The sequence below is a fragment of the Aegilops tauschii genome, chromosome 2 (assembly GCF_002575655.3).
Source record: "Aegilops tauschii subsp. strangulata cultivar AL8/78 chromosome 2, Aet v6.0, whole genome shotgun sequence".
NCBI classification, from domain to species: domain Eukaryota; kingdom Viridiplantae; phylum Streptophyta; class Magnoliopsida; order Poales; family Poaceae; genus Aegilops; species Aegilops tauschii.
Window position 1 is genome coordinate 206694584 of NC_053036.3, and position 7095 is coordinate 206701678.

The 7095-nt window shown below is 51.6% G+C and overlaps 1 long non-coding RNA gene across 1 annotated transcript; it reads right to left on the minus strand.

The window, feature by feature from the left end:
- Positions 1-2212: 2212 nt before the first annotated feature.
- On the minus strand, positions 2213-5947 carry LOC141041612 (uncharacterized). Its single transcript, XR_012202279.1, has 3 exons — positions 5423-5947; positions 4129-4201; positions 2213-2513 (listed from the first exon to the last, which is right to left on the minus strand). It is a non-coding gene; the product is annotated as an uncharacterized lncRNA (long non-coding RNA).
- Between the last annotated feature and the right edge of the window lie 1148 nt (positions 5948-7095).

The following is a 7095-nucleotide window of genomic DNA, read 5'->3' on the forward strand; positions in this document are numbered from 1 at the left end:
AGATGATAATTGATGGTGGCAACTTTACCAATGCCATTAGCAAAGACCTAGTGCAAACTATGGGTTTGTCCATGTGGCGGCATCCACAGCCGCACCATGTGGAGTGGTTGTACAATTCCAGTAAATTAAAAATCACACACAAGGTACGTGTAACATTTGCGGTTGGAGATTATATTGACAAGGTTAATTGTGACGTCATGCCGATGGATGCTTGTCAGTTGTTATTGGGAAGGCCATGGCAGTTCGATCGTGATGCAGTGCATGCAGGAGAATCCAACACATACACGTTCATGCATGATGGAAGGCGCCACACTAAAACCTATGGCAGAGTCCATAATAAAAACAGAATTTCAGGCTCCCTAAATGTTGATTGCACCAAAAATAGACTTGAAACCGAGGACGGTTTCGTTTGAAGGAAGGGAGGATGATGCGGACATGCACATATCAAACACATTGACAGATGACTATGTGGCCGTAGGGGAGGACAAGCTGAGAGAGCTAAACAAAATACACCTTAGTCGTGGAAAGGATGACAAGTTACGTGTGCTTTGTGGTTCGAGAATTGCTAAGACAACAGATTATGTACCTAGCTATGCTGTATATGCGAGGCGACTAGAACAGAAGCAAAGCGACCGGCAAGTAAGAAAGATCTGCTGTAGAGACCGACCAACAAAACCACCTAAGAACACAAAACAAATATGGAGGAAGAAGCCAACCCGTGCAAGCGTTGAGGAACCAAAGCCAGAAGAAATAATGCCCAGGTTTCGGACGCCTCCATGCTGGATTTTTATTGGATCCATTCCAATACGTATAGATTTAGGTACTTAAAAGTTAAGTCTAGCTAGAAGCAACGTGAATATTTGATGGAGTCCAGATCTTGTGCGTTCAGTTTTGGTTTGGTGAGAGAATCTAGGAGATCAACGTGGCCGAATCATTTAGAATAAAATCCATGATTAGTTTAGATAGGAAAGGAGAGTCCGTGTCAATTTGGGTTAGTTAGGCGTGTCACGTAATATGTGCGTGGCCTATATAATAGGCTGGCGACGGCCAAAGTAGGAGAGTTTTAGTTTGTTTTCAGAGTTATGAAATATACAGAAAAACGTCCAGGTTTTGGGCGACCATATCTTGTGTATCATTTGTGATTTTCTCATCGTGGAAATTTGCTCGACGGAGGGTTGATCATCACATCGACGCCTACATGCTGATCCAAGGGGATCATTATTTTTGTTCGTGTATTTTTGTACGCGGGTGAAAAATATTCTTGAAGGTTGGGAGGAGGAACAGGGGGACGGACTGCTGATCTTGCATCGCCGTGAAAGGTCGGGCCGTCTACACACACGAATTAACATCTTGCTAGTCCGTGCCTCATCACCCGTGCTAGGATACGGGACGCGTTCTGTTGGCATCCTGCTTCATCTTTTCGTAGTATGGGTCGACGATGGCCGAGGCGAGTTCAACCAGGGAGTCCTTCTTCGTGCTGCCCCAGACCCTGCAGTGCTCACGAATTTCGACAAGGTTCTTGCAGGCCAAGCCCGTAACCCTGAGCGCTTTTACATCGTCGGTGGTTTCCACCATAGTGAACTTGTAGTCGGTGTTGTTGACAAACCTGGTGAAACGGTTGCAAGGCTCTGTGGCCATGCAGTAGTGGTAGATGAGGACATGATGGCGCACGCACAACTGGGCGATGACAACCTTCCGATCTATGTTGGGACGACCGTCGGTGTACTGGAGGTCGATGCCGACCACCTTGTACTTGTCTCGAGCAAGCAACTGCTCAACGGTGTTGATGTAGTCGTCCACCACGGTCGGGTCGATGGTGTACACCACCGAGAGATCCGTCTCCCTCGCGTGGGTCTCCACTTTATGCTCGCCGAACTCCATTGGAGCGCCGCTAGACATCCCCTCTCTATGTGTCATCGTGGGTGTGCTTGTTGTGTTGTGGGGCGCGATCGAAAGGTTGAAGAGACTAAGGTTATAATGGCCGCGGGAATTAAAGGGGAAGCCGGACGGTCTGGAATATCGGCACGCCTGGATGTCAGTTCTAATTTGCAGCGCGTAACTCCATGCTGCCGCACGTAACTGCATCGCGCGGCGACGCGCGCGGCGCAACCGCATGCATATGGGGCCCCCGACGTGATCGTGTGCAGGCCCAACCACTGGCAGTGTGTGACGCCCTCGATTCAATTATACACTAATCATACACGCAAATATGTACGATCAAGATCAAGGACAACTCTAGACACAAATTAAAATAATACAAGCTTTATATTACAAGCCAGGGGCCTCGAGGGCTCGAATACATCAGCTTGAATACACAAGAGTCAGCGGAAGCAACAATATCTGAGCATAGACATGAGTTAGACAAGTTTGCCTTAAGAAGGCTAGCACAAAAGCAACAACGATCGAAAAGGCAAGGCCTCCTGCCTGGGAGCCTCCTAACTACTCCTGGTCGTCGACGGTCTCCACGTAGTAGTATGCATCGGCGGTGGCATCTGGCTCCTGGGCTCCGACATCTGGTTGCATCAACCGGAAAGAAGAAGAAAGGGGGAAAAGGGGGAGCAAAGCAACCGTGAGTACTCATCCAAAGTACTCGCAAGCAAGGATCTACACTACATATGCAACATTATCAAAGGAAGGCTGTATATGTGGACTGGGCTGCAGAAATGCCAGAATAGAGAGAAGGCCTAGTCCTATCGAAGACTAGCATCTTCTGGAAACCACCATCTTGCAGCAACAGGAGGAAGTAGAGTAGCATAAAGTAAAGTAGTAGTAGTGTTATCAACCTCGGCCAGAGATCCTTCCTCGACTCCCTGCGAGAAAGCAATCCCAGAGCCATACTATCCAGTTATCATCTCATATCCAAGTCTCATCTCAAGTATCCAGTTCTAGTTGTATCGATCGGGATACAACTCCAAGTGTCCGTTACCGTAGGACAGGCTATCGATAGATGTTTTCTTCCCTGCAGGGGTGCACCAACTTACCCACCATGCTCGATTAACTCCGGCCGGACACACTTCCCTGGGTCATGCCCGGCCTCGGCCAAACAATACGCCGCAACCCGACCTAGGCTTAATAGAGAGGTCAGCACGCCGGACTAAACCTATGCCCCCAGGGGTCATGGGCCATCGCCCCAGGAACTCCTGCACGTTGCGTGGGCAGCCGGTGAGCAGACCTAGCTACCTCCTTAAAAAGGTAGGAGCTTACCAGTCCAACCCGGCGCGCGCCGCTCAGTCGCTGACGTCTATTAAGCTTCGGCTGATGCATACGACGCAGAACGCCCATACTATGCCCACGTGATGGTTAGTGCTATCAGGCCAGAGGCCCCTCGGATCAAATATCCAAATCGTAGTGGATTAGGAGCACGCGATAACAAGCAGAGACTCACGAAAGATGTGACCCCGTTGCCCCGTCCCGAGGACTTGCGGCAAGGGCTAGGAATGCCCGGCCACGCCTCGTAATTATCTCGCGGGCACCCTCTAGGTCAACCCGTCTCCACATCACTCGCAATTAAGCTCGCGCGGGTACCCCTCAGGGCCGACCCGTCTTTAGTAACATGGTTCAGTGTAAAGTCATAGTAACCATAGTAACTGTGTGTCCAAACATCAAGGGGAAAACCCGAGGAATCACCCCCGGTGAATTCCACTCGATGTAATCATCAAGGTGAACGTAAGAGGAACCACCCCCGAGGTTCACGCTTGAGGGGTTGCACGACAGAGTCGTATCGGAAGTGGTTAAGGCGGAATCACCCTCGATGACCACGACCGAATAGCTACACTACAGGGTTAACATCAGAAGTGATGTAGAGGTCTCACCCTCGGCACTCGATAGTAACCCAGTAGTGTCGAGCAACTAAGGGGAAAGTGATGTGCGGTGCCGGGGCCTGGTCTTCGATCCCGTTGATCGGGTCTTCGAACATAAAGCGGGGCAACTGGGACAAGGTGGGGGTCACTGATGGATCACTAACCAACCTATACTAAGTAGTTTAGGATAAGTAGGTAAGGTACAATGAGCAGGTTACAAAAGCAGGCTATGCATCAGAATAGGAGCAAACAATAACAGTAGCAAAATCTAATGCAAGCATGAGAGAAAGGAATGGGCGATATCGGGATGATCAAAGGGGGGGCTTGCCTGGAAGCTCCGCTGAAAAGGAAGAAGTGTCGTCGACGTAGTCGATCACCGGGGCATCATCGGCCTCGGGGGTCTACCGGAGAGAAGAGGGGGGAGAAACAGTAAATACATAGCAAGTAAGTGCATAACAAGACAACAGGCAGAGCTAAACGTGTTCTAACGCGGTGCTACACGACTTAACCGGGAATGTTTTCCCGGTTCCGGACCTGTGTCAGACAGATGACCAGAGGGGGAAAGTTCCATGTTCAGATAGTTAGAGGCATCTGACAGGTAAATGGACCGCGTGTTCGGATTCGTCTCGTCGTTCTGAGCAACTTTCATGTACAAAGTTCTTCCATCCGAAATACGGATTATTTTATATGATTTTTCAAATTTTTAAACAATTTCTGGAATTGTTTAATACGAGTTTGACTAAGTCAAAAAGACCGGTCAAATAGAGAAAGGGTGGCCCACATGTCATAGGCTATCCCTAAACAAATAAATAAATCTAACTAATTTAAAGGGGGTCTACATGTCATCTACTAATAGACTAACTTAGCACTAGTTCAATCCTAACTAGACTAAACAAGGGCCGGCTCACACTCAACACACACACACACACCACGCACACACCACACACAGAGCATGCACACACCTGCTCTGCCATGGCCAGGGGCGGCCACATACTCAACACACACACGCACACACTCATCTAGCCGTGGCTAGCGCCGGAGCAGCGGCGGCAGTGAGCGGCAGCAGCGACGGCCAACAGCCAAGCGCAGCAACAACGGTGGCGGCGCTAGGGGCATTAGCAGCAGCAGAAGTGAGCAGCAGCAGTTTTAGGCAGAGCAAGCAGTAGCAGGGCAAAGTAGCAGCAGGTAGCGCGAGCAGCAAAACAGCCAAGCACGCGGGCGCGCGGCACATCGGCGCGGCGAGCGGGGGGGGGGGGGGGGGGGGGGGGGGGGGCGAGGAAGGGCGCGGCCGGTGCGTATGCGCTGAGGCCAGCAGCTGTGGGCCGCCGCAGCATCGGGCACGGCCAGCAGTGGGCGGCGCCGACGGCTGCGGTGTCAGGTGCAGGGGCGCAACAAGGATAAACGCGGGGCGACTGCGGGCTTGGCCTGGCGCAGGGGCGAACGAGGCCCAGGCGTGGCCTAGCTCGTCAGGGAGGCGAGGCGAGGCGCGGGCACGGGTTGGTCACGGCGCGGGGCTGGGGCGGGCGCTGGCCGTGACGGACGACGGCTACGGCTACAGGCTGGAGACGCGCTCCGACGATGGATCGAGACCGGGGCGAGAGGGAAACAAGGGAGGAGCTCACATCGGGGGAGACGACGGCAAGCTCGCGTGGACGCGGGGAGGACCGGGGCAGTGGTGTTCGCCGGGGATCGACGGTGGCCGAGGCGGAGGGGAACAAGACGATGGTGGCGCTGCAGGGGCTCCCCGATGCCGATCTGGTGCTGTAGGCGACGGCGATGAGCCCGGCGGTCCTCCTGGAAGCCTTGGAACGGCTAGCGGTGGCCGGACTCGGGGAAGTTGGTCGAGGGCGACGGCTTGGGGGCTCCGCGGTCCAGTTCGTCCTACTCCGGTGTCGAGGACGATGGTGCCCATCTCCTGGTCTTCTCGTTGTAGCTCGCGGTGGGTGGCGACCACGACAAAGATGGCGGCGCGACGTCGGTTGCGCCCAGGCGCAGACGAATTTGAGAGGGAGGGGGGACGAGCGAGGGGAAAGTGGGCGTGCTAGGGTTCACAAGGGGGTCGATGGCGCCTTATCCATCGGGGGGGGGGGGGGGGGGGGGGGGGGGGGGGGACGCGGGATGGCCGACACGCACGCCTAGCGGCGGACATGGTGGCTGGATGTGTGCCACGACCTCTGTCTTGAACAGGGAAAGGGGATGACCCCCATTGGGCTGGGCCAGTGCATTGTAGCGGTTGGGCCAAAGTGGAATAGAGACTTTTTCTTATTTCTGTTTTGTATATTTCTCAGCCGTTTCCCATCTTACATTTTAGTTAGTAAAAGACTTTTGTTGTACATGAAACTTCACACATAAATTACACAATAATTCTAGACCACACACAAAGTTTCACAACGTTTGGAAAAGCATAAACATTTGTTTTATTTTGGAAAGGCCGGTTGAATTGCTGCTGGAGTACTACATTAATTCCCAGGGGGGTTTTGGGAATTCAAAAGAGGCTGGTTTCAACATGACCATGGTCAGGGGAATTTATTGGACAATGTGAACATTTTTGTTTTACGGCTTGAAGAAATAAATATTTGACTTGCATTTTAAATTTGAATTTGAGTTTGGTTTGAAACAAAGTGAGGATTAGCAACTTCATTATGATGACATGGCATCATCAGGCATGAGATTACTGTAGTATGATACTGGGGGTGTTACACAGCGCGCGCGGAGGGATGCGAGCAGAGCGCTCCACGGTCGCCTCAACGGCGAGCAACCATATATATGCATATAGTAGTTGAATGCAAGGAAAAGCTGTCCACAAGCTGAGCGCGCCGACGAATGCGAGCAGAGCGCACTGCGGCGCCTAATGGCGAGCAGAGCTTGCCGAGGGACGCGAGAAGAGGTCGGCACAGTGATACGTGGAAAATAAGACGAACTATGCGAGCGATGTCGGAGATATCAAGCACGAATCAGATTAGAGTTGCATGTGCGATACGTGGCATTCACTTGATCCATCCGAGCTGTTTGTGATGGAATAAGCCGTGTGTGTTGTGGTCAAAGCTTGCTAATATATAACAGTTTGCAATTGATGAATTCATCACCGACGGGTTACCTAGTGTGGTCCGTGTGCGATGTGATATGCTCTGTCTGTAGAACACCTATGCTCTATGTAACAGGACATAATTGCAATATCAAATTAAACATCCAATTACAATATATAACAAATACCATAAATATTGCAATGTTCAAATTCAAAGATTACAATGCCCAAATTCAAACATTGCAAACCTCGTCATTTCTGTAAAGGGAT